The sequence below is a fragment of the Argentina anserina genome, unplaced genomic scaffold (assembly GCF_933775445.1).
Source record: "Argentina anserina unplaced genomic scaffold, drPotAnse1.1, whole genome shotgun sequence".
Taxonomy (NCBI): Eukaryota; Viridiplantae; Streptophyta; class Magnoliopsida; order Rosales; family Rosaceae; genus Argentina; species Argentina anserina.
In genome coordinates this window covers 287738-312834 of record NW_026089433.1, presented here as the reverse complement: position 1 = coordinate 312834, position 25097 = coordinate 287738, and the positions used below count along the sequence as shown (strand labels likewise).

The following is a 25097-nucleotide window of genomic DNA, read 5'->3' as shown; positions in this document are numbered from 1 at the left end:
TCATTTCTCGTTTGAGTATCTTTCTGTAAGGCTTCTGATGCGAGTTTCTATTGTATTTGAGAGTTTTGCAAGTGTGGGAGTGTGTTTCTTTCAAACTGAGTATCTTTACATCGTTTGCGTATCTTTACTATTCCAATTGTGTATCTTTTCATTTCTCGTTTGAGTATATTTCTGTAAGGCTTCTGATGCGAGTTTCTATTGTATTTGAGAGTTTTGTAAGTGTGGGAGTGTGTTTCTTTCAAACTGAGTATCTTTACATCGTTTGCGTATCTTTACTATTCCAATTGTGTATCTTTACATCGTTTGCGTATCTTTACTATTCCAATTGTGTATCTTTTCATTTCTCGTTTGAGTATCTTTCTGTAAGGCTTCTGATGCGAGTTTCTATTGTATTTGAGAGTTTTGCAAGTGTGGGAGTGTGTTTCTTTCAAACTGAGTATCTTTACATCGTTTGCGTATCTTTACTATTCCAATTGTGTATCTTTTCATTTCTCGTTTGAGTATATTTCTGTAAGGCTTCTGATGCGAGTTTCTATTGTATTTGAGAGTTTTGCAAGTGTGGGAGTGTGTTTCTTTCAAACTGAGTATCTTTACATCGTTTGCGTATCTTTACTATTCCAATTGTGTATCTTTACATCGTTTGCGTATCTTTAGTATTCCAAATCTGTATCTTTTCTTTTCTCGTTTGAGTATCTTTCTGTAAGGCTTCTGATGCGAGTTTCTATTGTATTTGAGAGTTTTGCAAGTGTGGGAGTGTGTTTCTTTCAAACTGAGTATCTTTACATCGTTTGCGTATCTTTACTATTCCAATTTTGTATCTTTTCATTTCTCGTTTGAGTATCTTTCTGTAAGGCTTTCTGATGCGAGTTTCTATTGAATTTGAGAGTTTTGCAAGTGTGGGAGTGTGTTTCTTTCAAACTGAGTATCTTTACATCATTTGCGTATCTTTACTATTCCAATTGTGTATCTTTACATCGTTTGCGTATCTTTACTATTCCAATTGTGTATCTTTGCATTTCTCGTTTGAGTATCTTTCTGTAAGGCTTCTGATGCGAGTTTCTATTGAATTTGAGAGTTTTGCAAGTGTGGGAGTGTGTTTCTTTCAAACTGAGTATGTTTACATCGTTTGCGTATCTTTACTATTCCAATTGTGTATCTTTTCATTTCTCGTTTGAGTATCTTTCTGTAAGGCTTCTTATGCGAGTTTCTATTGTATTTGAGAGTTTTGCAAGTGTCGGAGTGTGTTTCTTTCAAACTGAGTATCTTTACATCGTTTGCGTATCTTTACTATTCCAATTGTGTATCTTTACATCGTTTGCGTATCTTTGCTATTCCAATTGTGTATCTTTTCATTTCTCGTTTGAGTATCTTTCTGTAAGGCTTCTGATGCGAGTTTCTATTGTATTTGAGAGTTTTGCAAGTGTGGGAGTGTGTTTCTTTCAAACTGAGTATCTTTACATCGTTTGCGTATCTTTACTATTCCAATTGTGTATCTTTTCATTTCTCGTTTGAGTATCTTTCTGTAAGGCTTCTGATGCGAGTTTCTATTGTATTTGAGAGTTTTGCAAGTGTGGGAGTGTGTTTCTTTCAAACTGAGTATCTTTACATCGTTTGCGTATCTTTACTATTCCAATTGTGTATCTTTTCATTTCTCGTTTGAGTATATTTCTGTAAGGCTTCTGATGCGAGTTTCTATTGTATTTGAGAGTTTTGCAAGTGTGGGAGTGTGTTTCTTTCAAACTGAGTATCTTTACATCGTTTGCGTATCTTTACTATTCCAATTGTGTATCTTTACATCGTTTCCGTATCTTTACTATTCCAATTGTGTATCTTTACATCGTTTGCGTATCTTTACTAGTCCAATTTTGTATCTTTACATCGTTTGCGTATCTTTACTATTCCAATTGTATATCTTTTCATTTCTCGTTTGAGTATCTTTCTGTAAGGCTTCTGATGCGAGTTTCTATTGTATTTGAAAATTTTGCAAGTGTGAGAGTGTGTTTCTTTCAAACTGAGTATCTTTACATCGTTTGCGTATCTTTACTATTCCAATTGTGTATCTTTACATCGTTTGCGTATCTTTACTATTCCAATTGTGTATCTTTTCATTTCTCGTGTGAGTATCTTTCTGTAAGGCTTCTGATGCGAGTTTCTATTGTATTTGAGAGTTTTGCAAGTGTGGGAGTGTGTTTCTTTCAAACTGAGTATCTTTACATCATTTGCGTATCTTTACTATTCCAATTGTGTATCTTTACATCGTTTGCGTATCTTTACTATTCCAATTGTGTATCTTTTCATTTCTCGTTTGAGTATCTTTCTGTAAGGCTTCTGATGCGAGTTTCTATTGTATTTGAAAGTTTTGCAAGTGTGGGAGTGTGTTTCTTTCAAACTGAGTATCTTTACATCATTTGCGTATCTTTACTATTCCAATTGTGTATCTTTACATCGTTTGCGTATCTTTACTATTCCAATTGTGTATCTTTTCATTTCTCGTTTGAGTATCTTTCTGTAAGGCTTCTGATGCGAGTTTCTATTGTATTTGAAAGTTTTGCAAGTGTGGGAGTGTGTTTCTTTCAAACTGAGTATCTTTACATCGTTTGCGTATCTTTACTATTCCAATTGTGTATCTTTTCATTTCTCGTTTGAATATATTTCTGTAAGGCTTCTGATGCGCGTTTCTATTGTATTTGAGAGTTTTGCAAGTGTGGGAGTGTGTTTCTTTCAAACTCAGTATCTTTACATCGTTTGCGTATCTTTACTATTCCAATTGTGTATCTTTTCATTTCTCGTTTGAGTATATTTCTGTAAGGCTTCTGATGCGAGTTTCTATTGTATTTGAGAGTTTTGCAAGTGTGGGAGTGTGTTTCTTTCAAACTGAGTATCTTTACATCGTTTGCGTATCTTTACTATTCCAATTGTGTATCTTTACATCGTTTGCGTATCTTTGCTATTCCAATTGTGTATCTTTTCATTTCTCGTTTGAGTATCTTTCTGTAAGGCTTCTGATGCGAGTTTCTATTGTATTTGAGAGTTTTGCAAGTGTGGGAGTGTGTTTCTTTCAAACTGAGTATCTTTACATCGTTTGCGTATCTTTACTATTCCAATTCTGTATCTTTACATCGTTTGCGTATCTTTCCTATTCCAATTGTGTATCTTTTCATTTCTCGTTTGAGTATCTTTCTGTAAGGCTTCTGATGCGAGTTTCTATTGTATTTGAGAGTTTTGCAAGTGTGGGAGTGTGTTTCTTTCAAACTGAGTATCTTTACATCGTTTGCGTATCTTTACTATTCCAATTGTGTATCTTTTCATTTCTCGTTTGAATATATTTCTGTAAGGCTTCTGATGCGCGTTTCTATTGTATTTGAGAGTTTTGCAAGTGTGGGAGTGTGTTTCTTTCAAACTGAGTATCTTTACATCGTTTGCGTATCTTTACTATTCCAATTGTGTATCTTTACATCGTTTGCGTATCTTTACTATTCCAATTGTATATCTTTTCATTTCTCGTTTGAGTATCTTTCTGTAAGGCTTCTGATGCGAGTTTCTATTGTATTTGAAAGTTTTGCAAGTGTGGGAGTGTGTTTATTTCAAACTGAGTATCTTTACTATTCCAATTGTGTATCTTTACATCGTTTGCGTATCTTTACTATTCCAATTGTGTATCTTTTCATTTCTCGTTTGAGTATCTTTCTGTAAGGCTTCTGATGCGAGTTTCTATTGTATTTGAGAGTTTTGCAAGTGTGGGAGTGTGTTTCTTTCAAATTGAGTATCTTTACATCATTTGCGTATCTTTACTATTCCAATTGTGTATCTTTACATCGTTTGCGTATCTTTACTATTCCAATTGTGAATCTTTTCATTTCTCGTTTGAGTATCTTTCTGTAAGGCTTCTGATGCGAGTTTCTATTGTATTTGAGAGTTTTGCAAGTGTGGGAGTGTGTTTCTTTCAAACTGAGTATCTTTACATCGTTTGCGTATCTTTACTATTCCAATTGTGTATCTTTTCATTTCTAGTTTGAATATATTTCTGTAAGGCTTCTGATGCGCGTTTCTATTGTATTTGAGAGTTTTGCAAGTGTGGGAGTGTGTTTCTTTCAAACTGAGTATCTTTACATCGTTTGCGTATCTTTACTATTCCAATTGTGTATCTTTACATCGTTTGCGTATCTTTACTATTCCAATTGTATATCTTTTCATTTCTCGTTTGAGTATCTTTCTGTAAGGCTTCTGATGCGAGTTTCTATTGTATTTGAGAGTTTTGCAAGTGTGGGAGTGTGTTTCTTTCAAACTGAGTATCTTTACATCGTTTGCGTATCTTTACTATTCCAATTGTGTATCTTTACATCGTTTGCGTATCTTTACTATTCCAATTGTGTATCTTTTCATTTCTCGTTTGAGTATCTTTCTGTAAGGCTTCTGATGCGAGTTTCTATTGTATTTGAGAGTTTTGCAAGTGTGGGAGTGTGTTTCTTTCAAATTGAGTATCTTTACATCATTTGCGTATCTTTACTATTCCAATTGTGTATCTTTACATCGTTTGCGTATCTTTACTATTCCAATTGTGTATCTTTTCATTTCTCGTTTGAGTATCTTTCTGTAAGGCTTCTGATGCGAGTTTCTATTGTATTTGAGAGTTTTGCAAGTGTGGGAGTGTGTTTCTTTCAAACTGAGTATCTTTACATCATTTGCGTATCTTTACTATTCCAATTGTGTATCTTTACATCGTTTGCGTATCTTTACTATTCCAATTGTGTATCTTTTCATTTCTCGTTTGAGTATCTTTCTGTAAGGCTTCTGATGCGAGTTTCTATTGTATTTGAGAGTTTTGCAAGTGTGGGAGTGTTGATAAGCGCACTTTGTGCGACGTTCTTAACATGTTTTTACCTCCATTTGTACTTTACTTAGCCCTTATTATTGTAGTATAGAGTCATTGAGTCACAATAGGAGTCTAGGATGGTATTGGATGTGTCTTTGTGCTTAAACGAGTTAAAAACGAAGAATTGGTCTAGAGTCCTAGTTTGAGTAGGAATCCTTATAGGACAAGGAAACCTAGTTGAATTAGGAGTCTTCATCTTTCTACGTTTTGGTCGCATTGGCGATATCTTGAGAGTCATGCTTGCATTAGGAATCCTTGTTAAACTAGGAAACGTACCATTTTGGAAAGTCCTACTTGAACTCAAACTCTTATCACGAAACTTTCCTAAATGAACTTCCTTGTTCTAGTAACTTACTTATTCTAGTAAGTTTCCTTTTTGCAAATTAGAAACTTTCCAAATCTAGTTGAGTTCATCTATTACATGTGTCTTTTTAAGAAAACAAATATCTAGATTAGGACATGATTTTCGAAATGTATTATCTCTTACTATTGATTTTCTTTTCTTATTTTCAGATTTGAAGAGATAATTCAAGGAGAAGAAGTTCTTGCCATGCTATCCAAATCAGCCAAGGAGAAGGAGCCCAGCCCATGCCATGCTAACCCTAGAGAAACAAGGAGATAAGAGCTTGTTCTACAAGAAAAAGAAGGGCAGCCATTAGATCTAATTAAAAAGAAGAAATCCCAGCCGTGCATACATGGATCAGCCCATTCAAAACCCTAGCAGCCTCTCCTCTCCTCCTTCCTCTATAAAAGGCATAGCCTCCCTCACAATTGATGATCTCCATTCTTCCACAAACACAGCCGAATTGCTGCCCAAACACATCCAGAAAATTCAAGCCACAAAATCTTCATCCATCACCACAAAACCGTGCTCATCTTCCTCCTCATCCAAATCCGAATCCATTCTTGCCGAATCCTAGAAGGTTTCTAAAGTGTGATTCATCCATGTTTTGTAATTTTTCTTTTGGTTTTCTGCAATTTTCGATTTCATTGTATGAATTCTTGGATGTGATTTTCGGTTTTATATATGAAGAACATAAATTCAGACTTCTTTGGTTTTATGTTTTGATTGTATGAATTCATTGAAATATGTATGTTTGACGTGTTAGATGATTATGGGCAGTAGGTTTCCGAATTGTTTTTAGGTTTTATTTCAATTAGTTCCTTGAACTTGTACATCTAAATCAATGCTTGAGGAAGCCAAGGCCATGGTTCTCCTAGGGTTGCGATTTAATTCACCAAAGTGTTCTTTGATTGAATATGCGCTTCGTGTTTCAATTATGGATACTTATATAGGGCTGTGATAGTTCTAGGAATTTGCATGCTTAATCAAGATGAGTGACGCCATGCTTGTGTAACATGTTTCCAATTCGACTTAATGTGCTTATGTGCTACTTTGTTGTTTAACTAGAACGCTTCGTTATGTTGAACTCTCTTTAGCATATGTTTAGGATTGAACGCTTTGTTGGTTCTAAATAATTAAGAAGTCTTAACGATTAGATGAACCGCTTCAGACTCTAATTAGAATTGGAATTGAAATAGACTTAGATATAATCGAAATAAGTTGCTGCCTATATGTTATATACGTGTCATACATGTTTCTTGAGTAGAATTCGTGTTTTGGTTATGTGATGAATGGTTGATCAATTGTATATAAGTAATTTAGGATTTATTTTAAGTTGTAGTTTTAGAATCCAAATCAAATCCCCCAATAACATGATAAGTGTTGAGGCCCTTTTGATTCCCCGGACTGAACGATCCCTGCTTATTCTATACTAACGATGATGTTTTTCAGGGTATTTTATAGACGTTCTAACCCAACGCTCTATCATTTTGGCGCCGTTGCCGGGGAATTGATTAATTCTCAATGCTTTGAAGTGTTAATTTTGTGCTATATTGTGAATTGTATAATTGTATTTTGGTTAATATGTATATGTGAACAGTAATCGTAAATAGTATGTCTGTGAACAGTAACCCGAAAATATTTAAAAAAATTGAATTCTTAAATCTTGTATTTGTGATAGAGTTTGTGTTTGTTAAGAAGTTGTTATTTGTTTCCTTGTTGTAGTAGTATGCATATAGGATACTTGTTATACTTTGTTAAATTTTTATGGAAGCTAAATATTTATTTATGTTTAGTTTATTGTAAGGTATAAAGCAAACGGAATAGGCAAAGTCCATTTTGTTAATATTAGCTTTAACCCTCCATTTGTACCTTGTTAAGGTCACTTGGGGTTGTGGGCGGCTTTTATTAACACTTTGCGAGCAGTCTAACACACAAAGTTATTCCGAGCTGAGTAAGGGGCTTGCTATTTTCATTACCCTGGTTCAAGGTTTACAAAATTAGATCTCAGAGGCCCATAGACTGACATACATCTCGGTGATGGAGTCAATTGGGAAAACATCCTTTCGAGGTTGTGGCCCCCGTGGTGTCCAACAAATGAGTCTTGCCTTGTGACTATCTCTGATTCTAGCTATCCAGCCTTCTGAAACAAAGGAATAAGTTTGTGTCTAGACGACATACTTAGGCCGCACGTCCACCTCGCTTTATAACTTAGAAAATAACTTTGTATAAATAGATGTATATAGTTTCAAAAGAAAATAATATTCTAATTTTTAAGGTATATCGGATAAAGCAAGACCCTTACCTTGGGCTATTTCAGTCCATTGCACAGTTAGCTCCTCTGCTCCACGTACCTTAAAAGTTAGGAATGTGTGTGAATAAAATCAATTAGACTTAGTGATACTCTTACATTTGTAGATTTCGAAAAAAAAAAATATTTGTCTTTAAGTTTAACTATATTTGTATTAAATTGCTAACATTTCTTTTATTTCATTTTATACTTAATCGCTAACATTTTGTGTGTCTTTGTATACCTTAGTTGCCAGATAGGGATTTTAAGAAAGAGTTGGAGAATTCTATTGTTAACAATTGATTGAAGCTCTCAATGACTTGGGAATGACGACAAGTGTTGCAAGAAGCGGAGTTCCACCACACTCTAACTTTTGATTCATGATTTGAATTTAATTTAACTCATACTAACTTTTACTTAATCATTAACATTATACTAACGTATTCTTTGAGTTCCCATGTTCACTCTTCTAATGTTCTTTTTCTTGATGCGATACAGTTTAAGAGTGGAGTGAACATGATTGAGTTTTGATAGTCAAAGAGGCACAAATTTGGAGGTGTACAACTCCAAGTAGCGTCGCCTACAACTTAAAAAGAAATGAAGAGTCTAGGCTAAAGGACTATAAAAGTTAAGCGCTACATGGGAGGCAACCCATTTCAACCGTACTTGTGGAGGAGTCGTCTACGGGAGTTTGAATTTTCTTATCCCTTCACTCTTATGGTTGAATTGTATATGTGTTGATGTGTAATCTTAGTCTATACGTATGAATTACATTCTGATTATTGAGCTTACATTGAGGACAATGTAATTTTCTAAGTGTGGGGTAGGGTTGCATGATCATTGTTTGCTGATTTTTGCTTTGATTTCATGATATAAACGAAAAAAGAAAGAAAAAAATAAAAAATAAAACTATTTAAAAAATCGAAAAAAAATGTGTTTTTTGAGTCTTAGGATGCCCCTAAAGTCTAGGATGATTATGTCTCTAAATGCATAGATGACGGTTTCGCATTCTATAAGAATTGAATTGTAAGTTTCATTGATAATGTCGATTTGGTATGAACATGTGAGATTTTGATTGAATGTAATATGACATACATGTTTGGTTAGTTTAAGTCCATAACAACCTATGAGTTTTTGAGCCTATATATGCTTTCTTCTTGAGTGATAATATGAAATTTCGTTGTTGTTATATGAACCTCATTATTCTTTGCATTCAATGACTATGTGCCATAGCTTTTAATGGACTCTAGAATTTACTAGAACTCATCTTTTGTGATTATTGAAACTTTTAAATCATAAAATGCTCTGATTTTGAAAGGGATTTATGGATCATTTCTAGGATTACCACCACTTTAGCCAAACAGCCATGTATCCCTATATGTGCCCTGTTTGGGACCCCTTAGTTGAACCCCATTTGAGCCTACATTGAGCTTTTTCTTCATCACGTATGTTATCTCCATGCTTAGTATAGTTACCTCTACCTTGTCCTATAGACTTGGCAGAACTTTTGTTGAGATGCTTATGTAATGATGTATGAAATAAGTGTGGGGTGGAAGACATGAAAAAAAAAGAGAATAAGCTTTTAAGCATGCCGAAAAAAAAAAAGATGAAAAAAAAAGAAAAAAAAAGATAAATTCGGCAATACAAGAAAAGGGAAAGAAAAGATGTTGTCTTCCATTTGTGATTTGGAGTTGAGTTGTAATTGAAGGTCTAAAAATGTGTATTTGACCTTTGTCCATGTTCACTTTGTGGTTAAAATGATGTTTGGGCCCAACTTGTTATATTTGGCCATTGATGGTGTGTGGTGTCATAAGGATGGTGTTTACTCTACTAAGTCTATAGGATTACCTTTGTAATTCCTTGATATTCCATGCCTTTAGCTAAGCCTAACCATTCACCCTTATCAAATGATCCTAATGATTCTTAAAATGAGCAAATCTTGGTTTGTGGAGACGATCACAAGAGTTGAGCATATGGTTTTGGTCCATTTGTGCACTTAGTCGTTGTAGTATAGTGGTAAGTATTCCCGCCTGTCACGCGGGTGACCCGGGTTCGATCCCCGGCAACGGCGCCAAAATGATAGAGCGTTGGGTTAGAACGTCTATAAAATACCCTGAAAAACATCATCGTTAGTATAGAATAAGCAGGGATCGTTCAGTCCGGGGAATCAAAAGGGCCTCAACACTTATCATGTTATTGGGGGATTTGATTTGGATTCTAAAACTACAACTTAAAATAAATCCTAAATTACTTATATACAATTGATCAACCATTCATCACATAACCAAAACACGAATTCTACTCAAGAAACATGTATGACACGTATATAACATATAGGCAGCAACTTATTTCGATTATATCTAAGTCTATTTCAATTCCAATTCTAATTAGAGTCCGAAGCGGTTCATCTAATCGTTAAGACTTCTTAATTATTTAGAACCAACAAAGCGTTCAATCCTAAACATATGCTAAAGAGAGTTCAACATAACGAAGCGTTCTAGTTAAACAACAAAGTAGCACATAAGCACATTAAGTCGAATTGGAAACATGTTACACAAGCATGGCGTCACTCATCTTGATTAAGCATGCAAATTCCTAGAACTATCACAGCCCTATATAAGTATCCATAATTGAAACACGAAGCGCATATTCAATCAAAGAACACTTTGGTGAATTAAATCGCAACCCTAGGAGAACCATGGCCTTGGCTTCCTCAAGCATTGATTTAGATGTACAAGTTCAAGGAACTAATTGAAATAAAACCTAAAAACAATTCGGAAACCTACTGCCCATAATCATCTAACACGTCAAACATACATATTTCAATGAATTCATACAATCAAAACATAAAACCAAAGAAGTCTGAATTTATGTTCTTCATATATAAAACCGAAAATCACATCCAAGAATTCATACAATGAAATCGAAAATTGCAGAAAACCAAAAGAAAAATTACAAAACATGGATGAATCACACTTTAGAAACCTTCTAGGATTCGGCAAGAATGGATTCGGATTTGGATGAGGAGGAAGATGAGCACGGTTTTGTGGTGATGGATGAAGATTTTGTGGCTTGAATTTTCTGGATGTGTTTGGGCAGCAATTCGGCTGTGTTTGTGGAAGAATGGAGATCATCAATTGTGAGGGAGGCTATGCCTTTTATAGAGGAAGGAGGAGAGGAGAGGCTGCTAGGGTTTTGAATGGGCTGATCCATGTATGCACGGCTGGGATTTCTTCTTTTTAATTAGATCTAATGGCTGCCCTTCTTTTTCTTGTAGAACAAGCTCTTATCTCCTTGTTTCTCTAGGGTTAGCATGGCATGGGCTGGGCTCCTTCTCCTTGGCTGATTTGGATAGCATGGCAAGAACTTCTTCTCCTTGAATTATCTCTTCAAATCTGAAAATAAGAAAAGAAAATCAATAGTAAGAGATAATACATTTCGAAAATCATGTCCTAATCTAGATATTTGTTTTCTTAAAAAGACACATGTAATAGATGAACTCAACTAGATTTGGAAAGTTTCTAATTTGCAAAAAGGAAACTTACTAGAATAAGTAAGTTACTAGAACAAGGAAGTTCATTTAGGAAAGTTTCGTGATAAGAGTTTGAGTTCAAGTAGGACTTTCCAAAATGGTACGTTTCCTAGTTTAACAAGGATTCCTAATGCAAGCATGACTCTCAAGATATCGCCAATGCGACCAAAACGTAGAAAGATGAAGACTCCTAATTCAACTAGGTTTCCTTGTCCTATAAGGATTCCTACTCAAACTAGGACTCTAGACCAATTCTTCGTTTTTAACTCGTTTAAGCACAAAGACACATCCAATACCATCCTAGACTCCTATTGTGACTCAATGACTCTATACTACAATAATAAGGGCTAAGTAAAGTACAAATGGAGGTAAAAACATGTTAAGAACGTCGCACAAAGTGCGCTTATCAACTACCCCACACTTGGCTTTTGCTAGACCCTTAGCAAAACAAAACAAAACTATACAAAACACTATTGCCCCTAAATGATTGCCTCAGAATCTCAAAACACATAGCTTTCAAGTTTAAGCATTTGAATGTAAGCACATAAATTCCAAGTTTCATAAACATGTTTCATAGTATGAATAAGTAAGAAATGAGACAATAGGCACATAACATGGTTAGTCAATCCAATCCTCCTCACAAGGCATACTCTCTTCTTTTCACTCAGATTCATGGTTATGATTCACACACAAGTATATGCAAGAGAAAGGATAATAAAGCATCAAATATCCTGCATATTTCATCAAATGAAAGCACTTTGTGAATAACAAAAGGAAAACCTCATTTAACAACTAAGTGCACAAATGGACCAAAACCATATGCTCAACTCTTGTGATCGTCTCCACAAACCAAGATTTGCTCATTTTAAGAATCATTAGGATCATTTGATAAGGGTGAATGGTTAGGCTTAGCTAAAGGCATGGAATATCAAGGAATTACAAAGGTAATCCTATAGACTTAGTAGAGTAAACACCATCCTTATGACACCACACACCATCAATGGCCAAATATAACAAGTTGGGCCCAAACATCATTTTAACCACAAAGTGAACATGGACAAAGGTCAAATACACATTTTTAGACCTTCAATTACAACTCAACTCCAAATCACAAATGGAAGACAACATCTTTTCTTTCCCTTTTCTTGTATTGCCGAATTTATCTTTTTTTTTCTTTTTTTTTCATCTTTTTTTTTTCGGCATGCTTAAAAGCTTATTCTCTTTTTTTTTCATGTCTTCCACCCCACACTTATTTCATACATCATTACATAAGCATCTCAACAAAAGTTCTGCCAAGTCTATAGGACAAGGTAGAGGTAACTATACTAAGCATGGAGATAACATACGTGATGAAGAAAAAGCTCAATGTAGGCTCAAATGGGGTTCAACTAAGGGGTCCCAAACATGGCACATATAGGGATACATGGCTGTTTGGTGTGTTTCTTTCAAACTGAGTATCTTTACATCGTTTGCGTATCTTTACTATTCCAATTGTGTATCTTTTCATTTCTCGTTTGAATATATTTCTGTAAGGCTTCTGATGCGCGTTTCTATTGTATTTGAGAGTTTTGCAAGTGTGGGAGTGTGTTTCTTTTAAACTGAGTATCTTTACATCGTTTGCGTATCTTTACTATTCCAATTGTGTATCTTTACATCGTTTGCGTATCTTTACTATTCCAATTGTATATCTTTTCATTTCTCGTTTGAGTATCTTTCTGTAAGGCTTCTGATGCGAGTTTCTATTGTATTTGAGAGTTTTGCAAGTGTGGGAGTGTGTTTCTTTCAAACTGAGTATCTTTACATCGTTTGCGTATCTTTACTATTCCAATTGTGTATCTTTTCATTTCTCGTTTGAACATATTTCTGTAAGGCTTCTGATGCGCGTTTCTATTGTATTTGAGAGTTTTGCAAGTGTGGGAGTGTGTTTCTTTTAAACTAAGTATCTTTACATCGTTTGCGTATCTTTACTATTCCAATTGTGTATCTTTACATCGTTTGCGTATCTTTACTATTCCAATTGTATATCTTTTCATTTCTCGTTTGAATATATTTCTGTAAGGCTTCTGATGCGAGTTTCTATTGTATTTGAGAGTTTTGCAAGTGTGGGAGTGTGTTTCTTTCAAACTGAGTATCTTTACATCGTTTGCGTATCTTTACTATTCCAATTGTGTATCTTTACATCGTTTGCGTATCTTTACTATTCCAATTGTATATCTTTTCATTTCTCGTTTGAGTATCTTTCTGTAAGGCTTCTGATGCGAGTTTCTATTGTATTTGAAAGTTTTGCAAGTGTGGGAGTGTGTTTATTTCAAACTGAGTATCTTTACATCGTTTGCGTATCTTTACTATTCCAATTGTGTATCTTTACATCGTTTGCGTATCTTTACTATTCCAATTGTGGATCTTTTCATTTCTCGTTTGAGTATCTTTCTGTAAGGCTTCTGATGCGAGTTTCTATTGTATTTGAGAGTTTTGCAAGTGTGGGAGTGTGTTTCTTTCAAATTGAGTATCTTTACATCATTTGCGTATCTTTACTATTCCAATTGTGTATCTTTACATCGTTTGCGTATCTTTACTATTCCAATTGTGTATCTTTTCATTTCTCGTTTGAGTATCTTTCTGTAAGGCTTCTGATGCGAGTTTCTATTGTATTTGAGAGTTTTGCAAGTGTGGGAGTGTGTTTCTTTCAAACTGAGTATCTTTACATCGTTTGCGTATCTTTACTATTCCAATTGTGTATCTTTTCATTTCTCGTTTGAATATATTTCTGTAAGGCTTCTGATGCGAGTTTCTATTGTATTTGAGAGTTTTGCAAGTGTGGGAGTGTGTTTCTTTCAAACTGAGTATCTTTACATCGTTTGCGTATCTTTACTATTCCAATTGTGTATCTTTACATCGTTTGCGTATCTTTACTATTCCAATTGTATATCTTTTCATTTCTCGTTTGAGTATCTTTCTGTAAGGCTTCTGATGCGAGTTTCTATTGTATTTGAGAGTTTTGCAAGTGTGGGAGTGTGTTTCTTTCAAACTGAGTATTTTTACATCGTTTGCGTATCTTTACTATTCCAATTGTGTATCTTTTCATTTCTCGTTTGAATATATTTCTGTAAGGCTTCTGATGCGCGTTTCTATTGTATTTGAGAGTTTTGCAAGTGTGGGAGTGTGTTTCTTTCAAACTGAGTATCTTTACATCGTTTGCGTATCTTTACTATTCCAATTGTGTATCTTTACATCGTTTGCGTATCTTTACTATTCCAATTGTATATCTTTTCATTTCTCGTTTGAGTATCTTTCTGTAAGGCTTCTGATGCGAGTTTCTATTGTATTTGAAAGTTTTGCAAGTGTGGGAGTGTGTTTATTTCAAACTGAGTATCTTTACATCGTTTGCGTATCTTTACTATTCCAATTGTGTATCTTTACATCGTTTGCGTATCTTTACTATTCCAATTGTGTATCTTTTCATTTCTCGTTTGAGTATCTTTCTGTAAGGCTTCTGATGCGAGTTTCTATTGTATTTGAGAGTTTTGCAAGTGTGGGAGTGTGTTTCTTTCAAATTGAGTATCTTTACATCATTTGCGTATCTTTACTATTCCAATTGTGTATCTTTACATCGTTTGCGTATCTTTACTATTCCAATTGTGTATCTTTTCATTTCTCGTTTGAGTATCTTTCTGTAAGGCTTCTGATGCGAGTTTCTATTGTATTTGAGAGTTTTGCAAGTGTGGGAGTGTGTTTCTTTCAAATTGAGTATCTTTACATCATTTGCGTATCTTTACTATTCCAATTGTGTATCTTTACATCGTTTGCGTATCTTTACTATTCCAATTGTGTATCTTTTCATTTCTCGTTTGAGTATCTTTCTGTAAGGCTTCTGATGCGAGTTTCTATTGTATTTGAGAGTTTTGCAAGTGTGGGAGTGTGTTTCTTTCAAACTGAGTATCTTTACATCGTTTGCGTATCTTTACTATTCCAATTGTGTATCTTTTCATTTCTCGTTTGAATATATTTCTGTAAGGCTTCTGATGCGCGTTTCTATTGTATTTGAGAGTTTTGCAAGTGTGGGAGTGTGTTTCTTTCAAACTGAGTATCTTTACATCGTTTGCGTATCTTTACTATTCCAATTGTGTATCTTTACATCGTTTGCGTATCTTTACTATTCCAATTGTATATCTTTTCATTTCTCGTTTGAGTATCTTTCTGTAAGGCTTCTGATGCGAGTTTCTATTGTATTTGAGAGTTTTGCAAGTGTGGGAGTGTGTTTCTTTCAAACTGAGTATTTTTACATCGTTTGCGTATCTTTACTATTCCAATTGTGTATCTTTTCATTTCTCGTTTGAATATATTTCTGTAAGGCTTCTGATGCGCGTTTCTATTGTATTTGAGAGTTTTGCAAGTGTGGGAGTGTGTTTCTTTCAAACTGAGTATCTTTACATCGTTTGCGTATCTTTACTATTCCAATTGTGTATCTTTACATCGTTTGCGTATCTTTACTATTCCAATTGTATATCTTTTCATTTCTCGTTTGAGTATCTTTCTGTAAGGCTTCTGATGCGAGTTTCTATTGTATTTGAAAGTTTTGCAAGTGTGGGAGTGTGTTTATTTCAAACTGAGTATCTTTACATCGTTTGCGTATCTTTACTATTCCAATTGTGTATCTTTACATCGTTTGCGTATCTTTACTATTCCAATTGTGTATCTTTTCATTTCTCGTTTGAGTATCTTTCTGTAAGGCTTCTGATGCGAGTTTCTATTGTATTTGAGAGTTTTGCAAGTGTGGGAGTGTGTTTCTTTCAAATTGAGTATCTTTACATCATTTGCGTATCTTTACTATTCCAATTGTGTATCTTTACATCGTTTGCGTATCTTTACTATTCCAATTGTGTATCTTTTCATTTCTCGTTTGAGTATCTTTCTGTAAGGCTTCTGATGCGAGTTTCTATTGTATTTGAGAGTTTTGCAAGTGTGGGAGTGTGTTTCTTTCAAACTGAGTATCTTTACATCGTTTGCGTATCTTTACTATTCCAATTGTGTATCTTTTCATTTCTCGTTTGAATATATTTCTGTAAGGCTTCTGATGCGCGTTTCTATTGTATTTGAGAGTTTTGCAAGTGTGGGAGTGTGTTTCTTTCAAACTGAGTATCTTTACATCGTTTGCGTATCTTTACTATTCCAATTGTGTATCTTTACATCGTTTGCGTATCTTTACTATTCCAATTGTATATCTTTTCATTTCTCGTTTGAGTATCTTTCTGTAAGGATTCTGATGCGAGTTTCTATTGTATTTGAGAGTTTTGCAAGTGTGGGAGTGTGTTTCTTTCAAACTGAGTATCTTTACATCGTTTGCGTATCTTTACTATTCCAATTCTGTATCTTTTCATTTCTCGTTTGAATATATTTCTGTAAGGCTTCTGATGCGCGTTTCTATTGTATTTGAGAGTTTTGCAAGTGTGGGAGTGTGTTTCTTTCAAACTGAGTATCTTTACATCGTTTGCGTATCTTTACTATTCCAATTGTGTATCTTTACATCGTTTGCGTATCTTTACTATTCCAATTGTATATCTTTTCATTTCTCGTTTGAGTATCTTTCTGTAAGGCTTCTGATGCGAGTTTCTATTGTATTTGAAAGTTTTGCAAGTGTGGGAGTGTGTTTATTTCAAACTGAGTATCTTTACATCGTTTGCGTATCTTTACTATTCCAATTGTGTATCTTTACATCGTTTGCGTATCTTTACTATTCCAATTGTGTATCTTTTCATTTCTCGTTTGAGTATCTTTCTGTAAGGCTTCTGATGCGAGTTTCTATTGTATTTGAGAGTTTTGCAAGTGTGGGAGTGTGTTTCTTTCAAATTGAGTATCTTTACATCATTTGCGTATCTTTACTATTCCAATTGTGTATCTTTACATCGTTTGCGTATCTTTACTATTCCAATTGTGTATCTTTTCATTTCTCGTTTGAGTATCTTTCTGTAAGGCTTCTGATGCGAGTTTCTATTGTATTTGAGAGTTTTGCAAGTGTGGGAGTGTGTTTCTTTCAAACTGAGTATCTTTACATCGTTTGCGTATCTTTACTATTCCAATTTTGTATCTTTTCATTTCTCGTTTGAGTATCTTTCTGTAAGGCTTTCTGATGCGAGTTTCTATTGAATTTGAGAGTTTTGCAAGTGTGGGAGTGTGTTTCTTTCAAACTGAGTATCTTTACATCATTTGCGTATCTTTACTATTCCAATTGTGTATCTTTACATCGTTTGCGTATCTTTACTATTCCAATTGTGTATCTTTTCATTTCTCGTTTGAGTATCTTTCTGTAAGGCTTCTGATGCGAGTTTCTATTGTATTTGAGAGTTTTGCAAGTGTGGGAGTGTGTTTCTTTCAAACTGAGTATCTTTACATCGTTTGCGTATCTTTACTATTCCAATTGTGTATCTTTTCATTTCTCGTTTGAATATATTTCTGTAAGGCTTCTGATGCGCGTTTCTATTGTATTTGAGAGTTTTGCAAGTGTGGGAGTGTGTTTCTTTCAAACTGAGTATCTTTACATCGTTTGCGTATCTTTACTATTCCAATTGTGTATCTTTACATCGTTTGCGTATCTTTAGTATTCCAAATCTGTATCTTTTCTTTTCTCGTTTGAGTATCTTTCTGTAAGGCTTCTGATGCGAGTTTCTATTGTATTTGAGAGTTTTGCAAGTGTGGGAGTGTGTTTCTTTCAAACTGAGTATCTTTACATCGTTTGCGTATCTTTACTATTCCAATTCTGTATCTTTTCATTTCTCGTTTGAATATATTTCTGTAAGGCTTCTGATGCGCGTTTCTATTGTATTTGAGAGTTTTGCAAGTGTGGGAGTGTGTTTCTTTCAAACTGAGTATCTTTACATCGTTTGCGTATCTTTACTATTCCAATTGTGTATCTTTACATCGTTTGCGTATCTTTACTATTCCAATTGTATATCTTTTCATTTCTCGTTTGAGTATCTTTCTGTAAGGCTTCTGATGCGAGTTTCTATTGTATTTGAAAGTTTTGCAAGTGTGGGAGTGTGTTTATTTCAAACTGAGTATCTTTACATCGTTTGCGTATCTTTACTATTCCAATTGTGTATCTTTACATCGTTTGCGTATCTTTACTATTCCAATTGTGTATCTTTTCATTTCTCGTTTGAGTATCTTTCTGTAAGGCTTCTGATGCGAGTTTCTATTGTATTTGAGAGTTTTGCAAGTGTGGGAGTGTGTTTCTTTCAAATTGAGTATCTTTACATCATTTGCGTATCTTTACTATTCCAATTGTGTATCTTTACATCGTTTGCGTATCTTTACTATTCCAATTGTGTATCTTTTCATTTCTCGTTTGAGTATCTTTCTGTAAGGCTTCTGATGCGAGTTTCTATTGTATTTGAGAGTTTTGCAAGTGTGGGAGTGTGTTTCTTTCAAACTGAGTATCTTTACATCGTTTGCGTATCTTTACTATTCCAATTTTGTATCTTTTCATTTCTCGTTTGAGTATCTTTCTGTAAGGCTTTCTGATGCGAGTTTCTATTGAATTTGAGAGTTTTGCAAGTGTGGGAGTGTGTTTCTTTCAAACTGAGTATCTTTACATCATTTGCGTATCTTTACTATTCCAATTGTGTATCTTTACATCGTTTGCGTATCTTTACTATTCCAATTGTGTATCTTTTCATTTCTCGTTTGAGTATCTTTCTGTAAGGCTTCTGATGCGAGTTTCTATTGTATTTGAGAGTTTTGCAAGTGTGGGAGTGTGTTTCTTTCAAACTGAGTATCTTTACATCGTTTGCGTATCTTTACTATTCCAATTCTGTATCTTTTCATTTCTCGTTTGAATATATTTCTGTAAGGCTTCTGATGCGCGTTTCTATTGTATTTGAGAGTTTTGCAAGTGTGGGAGTGTGTTTCTTTCAAACTGAGTATCTTTACATCGTTTGCGTATCTTTACTATTCCAATTGTGTATCTTTACATCGTTTGCGTATCTTTACTATTCCAATTGTATATCTTTTCATTTCTCGTTTGAGTATCTTTCTGTAAGGCTTCTGATGCGAGTTTCTATTGTATTTGAGAGTTTTGCAAGTGTGGGAGTGTGTTTCTTTCAAACTGAGTATCTTTACATCGTTTGCGTATCTTTACTATTCCAATTCTGTATCTTTTCATTTCTCGTTTGAATATATTTCTGTAAGGCTTCTGATGCGCGTTTCTATTGTATTTGAGAGTTTTGCAAGTGTGGGAGTGTGTTTCTTTCAAACTGAGTATCTTTACATCGTTTGCGTATCTTTACTATTCCAATTGTGTATCTTTACATCGTTTGCGTATCTTTACTATTCCAATTGTATATCTTTTCATTTCTCGTTTGAGTATCTTTCTGTAAGGCTTCTGATGCGAGTTTCTATTGTATTTGACAGTTTTGCAAGTGTGGGAGTGTGTTTATTTCAAACTGAGTATCTTTACATCGTTTGCGTATCTTTACTATCCCAATTGTGTATCTTTACATCGTTTGCGTATCTTTACTATTCCAATTGTGTATCTTTTCATTTCTCGTTTGAGTATCTTTCTGTAAGGCTTCTGATGCGAGTTTCTATTGTATTTGAGAGTTTTGCAAGTGTGGGAGTGTGTTTCTTTTAAATTGAGTATCTTTACATCATTTGCGTATCTTTACTATTCCAATTGTGTATCTTTACATCGTTTGCGTATCTTTACTATTCCAATTGTGTATCTTCTCATTTCTCGTTTGAGTATCTTTCTGTAAGGCTTCTGATGCGAGTTTCTATTGTATTTGAGAGTTTTGCAAGTGTGGGAGTGTGTTTCTTTCAAACTGAGTATCTTTACATCATTTGCGTATCTTTACTATTCCAATTGTGTATCTTTACATCGTTTGCGTATCTTTACTATTCCAATTGTGTATCTTTTCATTTCTCGTTTGAGTATCTTTCTGTAAGGCTTCTGATGCGAGTTTCTATTGTTTTTGAAAGATTTGCAAGTGAGGGAGTGTGTTTCTTTCAAACTGAGTATCTTTACATCATTTGCGTATCTTTACTATTCCAATTGTGTATCTTTACATCGTTTTCGTATCTTTACTATTCCAATTGTGTATCTTTTCATTTCTCGTTTGAGTATCTTTCTGTAAGGCTTCTGATGCGAGTTTCTATTGTATTTGAAAGTTTTGCAAGTGTGGGAGTGTGTTTCTTTCAAACTGAGTATCTTTACATCGTTTGCGTATCTTTACTATTCCAATTGTGTATCTTTACATCGTTTGCGTATCTTTACTATTCCAATTGTGTATCTTTTCATTTCTCGTTTGAGTATCTTTCTGTAAGGCTTCTGATGCGAGTTTCTATTGTATTTGAGAGTTTTGCAAGTGTGGGAGTGTGTTTCTTTCAAACTGAGTATCTTTACATCGTTTGCGTATCTTTACTATTCCAATTCTGTATCTTTTCATTTCTCGTTTGAATATATTTCTGTAAGGCTTCTGATGCGCGTTTCTATTGTATTTGAGAGTTTTGCAAGTGTGGGAGTGTGTTTCTTTCAAACTGAGTATCTTTACATCGTTTGCGTATCTTTACTATTCCAATTGTGTATCTTTACATCGTTTGCGTATCTTTACTATTCCAATTGTATATCTTTTCATTTCTCGTTTGAGTATCTTTCTGTAAGGCTTCTGATGCGAGTTTCTATTGTATTTGAAAGTTTTGCAAGTGTGGGAGTGTGTTTATTTCAAACTGAGTATCTTTACATCGTTTGCGTATCTTTACTATTCCAATTGTGTATCTTTACATCGTTTGCGTATCTTTACTATTCCAATTGTGTATCTTTTCATTTCTCGTTTGAGTATCTTTCTGTAAGGCTTCTGATGCGAGTTTCTATTGTATTTGAGAGTTTTGCAAGTGTGGGAGTGTGTTTCTTTCAAATTGAGTATCTTTACATCATTTGCGTATCTTTACTATTCCAATTGTGTATCTTTACATCGTTTGCGTATCTTTACTATTCCAATTGTGTATCTTTTCATTTCTCGTTTGAGTATCTTTCTGTAAGGCTTCTGATGCGAGTTTCTATTGTATTTGAGAGTTTTGCAAGTGTGGGAGTGTGTTTCTTTCAAACTGAGTATCTTTACATCATTTGCGTATCTTTACTATTCCAATTGTGTATCTTTACATCGTTTGCGTATCTTTACTATTCCAATTGTGTATCTTTTCATTTCTCGTTTGAGTATCTTTCTGTAAGGCTTCTGATGCGAGTTTCTATTGTTTTTGAAAGATTTGCAAGTGAGGGAGTGTGTTTCTTTCAAACTGAGTATCTTTACATCATTTGCGTATCTTTACTATTCCAATTGTGTATCTTTACATCGTTTTCGTATCTTTACTATTCCAATTGTGTATCTTTTCATTTCTCGTTTGAGTATCTTTCTGTAAGGCTTCTGATGCGAGTTTCTATTGTATTTGAAAGTTTTGCAAGTGTGGGAGTGTGTTTCTTTCAAACTGAGTATCTTTACATCGTTTGCGTATCTTTACTATTCCAATATTGTATCTTTTCATTTCTCGTTTGAGTATCTTTCTGTACGGCTTCTGATGCGAGTTTCTATTGTATTTGAAAGTTTTGCAAGTGTGGGAGTGTGTTTCTTTCAAACTGAGTATCTTTACATCGTTTGCGTATCTTTACTATTCCAATTGTGTATCTTTACATCGTTTGCGTATCTTTACTATTCCAATTGTGTATCTTTTCATTTCTCGTTTGAGTATCTTTCTGTAAGGCTTCTGATGCGAGTTTCTATTGTATTTGAAAGTTTTGCAAGTGTGGGAGTGTGTTTCTTTCAAACTGAGTATCTTTACATCGTTTGCGTATCTTTACTATTCCAATTGTGTATCTTTACATCGTTTGCGTATCTTTACTATTCCAATTGTGTATCTTTTCATTTCTCGTTTGAGTATCTTTCTGTAAGGCTTCTGATGCGAGTTTCTATTGTATTTGAGAGTTTTGCAAGTGTGGGAGTGTGTTTCTTTCAAACTGAGTATCTTTACATCGTTTGCGTATCTTTACTATTCCAATTGTATATCTTTTCATTTCTCGTTTGAGTATCTTTCTGTAAGGATTCTGATGCGAGTTTCTATTGTATTTGAGAGTTTTGCAAGTGTGGGAGTGTGTTTCTTTCAAACTGAGTATCTTTACATCGTTTGCGTATCTTTACTATTCCAATTCTGTATCTTTTCATTTCTCGTTTGAATATATTTCTGTAAGGCTTCTGATGCGCGTTTCTATTGTATTTGAGAGTTTTGCAAGTGTGGGAGTGTGTTTCTTTCAAACTGAGTATCTTTACATCGTTTGCGTATCTTTACTATTCCAATTGTGTATCTTTACATCGTTTGCGTATCTTTACTATTCCAATTGTATATCTTTTCATTTCTCGTTTGAGTATCTTTCTGTAAGGCTTCTGATGCGAGTTTCTATTGTATTTGAAAGTTTTGCAAGTGTGGGAGTGTGTTTATTTCAAACTGAGTATCTTTCATCGTTTGCGTATCTTTACTATTCCAATTGTGTATCTTTACATCGTTTGCGTATCTTTACTATTCCAATTGTGTATCTTTTCATTTCTCGTTTGAGTATCTTTCTGTAAGGCTTCTGATGCGAGTTTCTATTGTATTTGAGAGTTTTGCATGTGTGGGAGTGTGTTTCTTTCAAATTGAGTATCTTTACATCATTTGCGTATCTTTACTATTCCAATTGTGTATCTTTTCATTTCTCGTTTGAGTATCTTTCTGTAAGGCTTCTGATGCGAGTTTCTATTGTATTTGAGAGTTTTGCAAGTGTGGGAGTGTGTTTCTTTCAAACTGAGTATCTTTACATCGTTTGCGTATCTTTACTATTCCAATTTTGTATCTTTTCATTTCTCGTTTGAGTATCTTTCTGTAAGGCTTTCTGATGCGAGTTTCTATTGAATTTGAGAGTTTTGCAAGTGTGGGAGTGTGTTTCTTTCAAACTGAGTATCTTTACATCATTTGCGTATCTTTACTATTCCAATTGTGTATCTTTACATCGTTTGCGTATCTTTACTATTCCAATTGTGTATCTTTTCATTTCTCGTTTGAGTATCTTTCTGTAAGGCTTCTGATGCGAGTTTCTATTGTATTTGAGAGTTTTGCAAGTGTGGGAGTGTGTTTCTTTCAAACTGAGTATCTTTACATCGTTTGCGTATCTTTACTATTCCAATTGTGTATCTTTTCATTTCTCGTTTGAATATATTTCTGTAAGGCTTCTGATGCGCGTTTCTATTGTATTTGAGAGTTTTGCAAGTGTGGGAGTGTGTTTCTTTCAAACTGAGTATCTTTACATCGTTTGCGTATCTTTACTATTCCAATTGTGTATCTTTACATCGTTTGCGTATCTTTAGTATTCCAAATCTGTATCTTTTCTTTTCTCGTTTGAGTATCTTTCTGTAAGGCTTCTGATGCGAGTTTCTATTGTATTTGAGAGTTTTGCAAGTGTGGGAGTGTGTTTCTTTCAAACTGAGTATCTTTACATCGTTTGCGTATCTTTACTATTCCAATTGTGTATCTTTTCATTTCTCGTTTGAGTATCTTTCTGTAAGGCTTCTGATGCGAGTTTCTATTGTATTTGAGAGTTTTGCAAGTGTGGGAGTGTGTTTCTTTCAAATTGAGTATCTTTACATCATTTGCGTATCTTTACTATTCCAATTGTGTATCTTTACATCGTTTGCGTATCTTTACTATTCCAATTGTGTATCTTTTCATTTCTCGTTTGAGTATCTTTCTGTAAGGCTTCTGATGCGAGTTTCTATTGTATTTGAGAGTTTTGCAAGTGTGGGAGTGTGTTTCTTTCAAACTGAGTATCTTTACATCGTTTGCGTATCTTTACTATTCCAATTTTGTATCTTTTCATTTCTCGTTTGAGTATCTTTCTGTAAGGCTTTCTGATGCGAGTTTCTATTGAATTTGAGAGTTTTGCAAGTGTGGGAGTGTGTTTCTTTCAAACTGAGTATCTTTACATCATTTGCGTATCTTTACTATTCCAATTGTGTATCTTTACATCGTTTGCGTATCTTTACTATTCCAATTGTGTATCTTTTCATTTCTCGTTTGAGTATCTTTCTGTAAGGCTTCTGATGCGAGTTTCTATTGTATTTGAGAGTTTTGCAAGTGTGGGAGTGTGTTTCTTTCAAACTGAGTATCTTTACATCGTTTGCGTATCTTTACTATTCCAATTGTGTATCTTTTCATTTCTCGTTTGAATATATTTCTGTAAGGCTTCTGATGCGCGTTTCTATTGTATTTGAGAGTTTTGCAAGTGTGGGAGTGTGTTTCTTTCAAACTGAGTATCTTTACATCGTTTGCGTATCTTTACTATTCCAATTGTGTATCTTTACATCGTTTGCGTATCTTTACTATTCCAATTGTATATCTTTTCATTTCTCGTTTGAGTATCTTTCTGTAAGGCTTCTGATGCGAGTTTCTATTGTATTTGAGAGTTTTGCAAGTGTGGGAGTGTGTTTCTTTCAAACTGAGTATCTTTACATCGTTTGCGTATCTTTACTATTCCAATTCTGTATCTTTTCATTTCTCGTTTGAATATATTTCTGTAAGGCTTCTGATGCGCGTTTCTATTGTATTTGAGAGTTTTGCAAGTGTGGGAGTGTGTTTCTTTCAAACTGAGTATCTTTACATCGTTTGCGTATCTTTACTATTCCAATTGTGTATCTTTACATCGTTTGCGTATCTTTACTATTCCAATTGTATATCTTTTCATTTCTCGTTTGAGTATCTTTCTGTAAGGCTTCTGATGCGAGTTTCTATTGTATTTGAAAGTTTTGCAAGTGTGGGAGTGTGTTTATTTCAAACTGAGTATCTTTACATCGTTTGCGTATCTTTACTATCCCAATTGTGTATCTTTACATCGTTTGCGTATCTTTACTATTCCAATTGTGTATCTTTTCATTTCTCGTTTGAGTATCTTTCTGTAAGGCTTCTGATGCGAGTTTCTATTGTATTTGAGAGTTTTGCAAGTGTGGGAGTGTGTTTCTTTCAAATTGAGTATCTTTACATCATTTGC

At 34.3% G+C, this 25097-nt stretch overlaps 1 non-coding gene across 1 annotated transcript; it reads left to right on the top strand.

The window, feature by feature from the left end:
- The first annotated feature begins 9505 nt into the window (after window positions 1-9505).
- Window positions 9506-9577, top strand: TRNAD-GUC (transfer RNA aspartic acid (anticodon GUC)). The gene has a single exon. It is a non-coding gene; the product is annotated as a tRNA-Asp (tRNA).
- Window positions 9578-25097: the final 15520 nt, after the last annotated feature.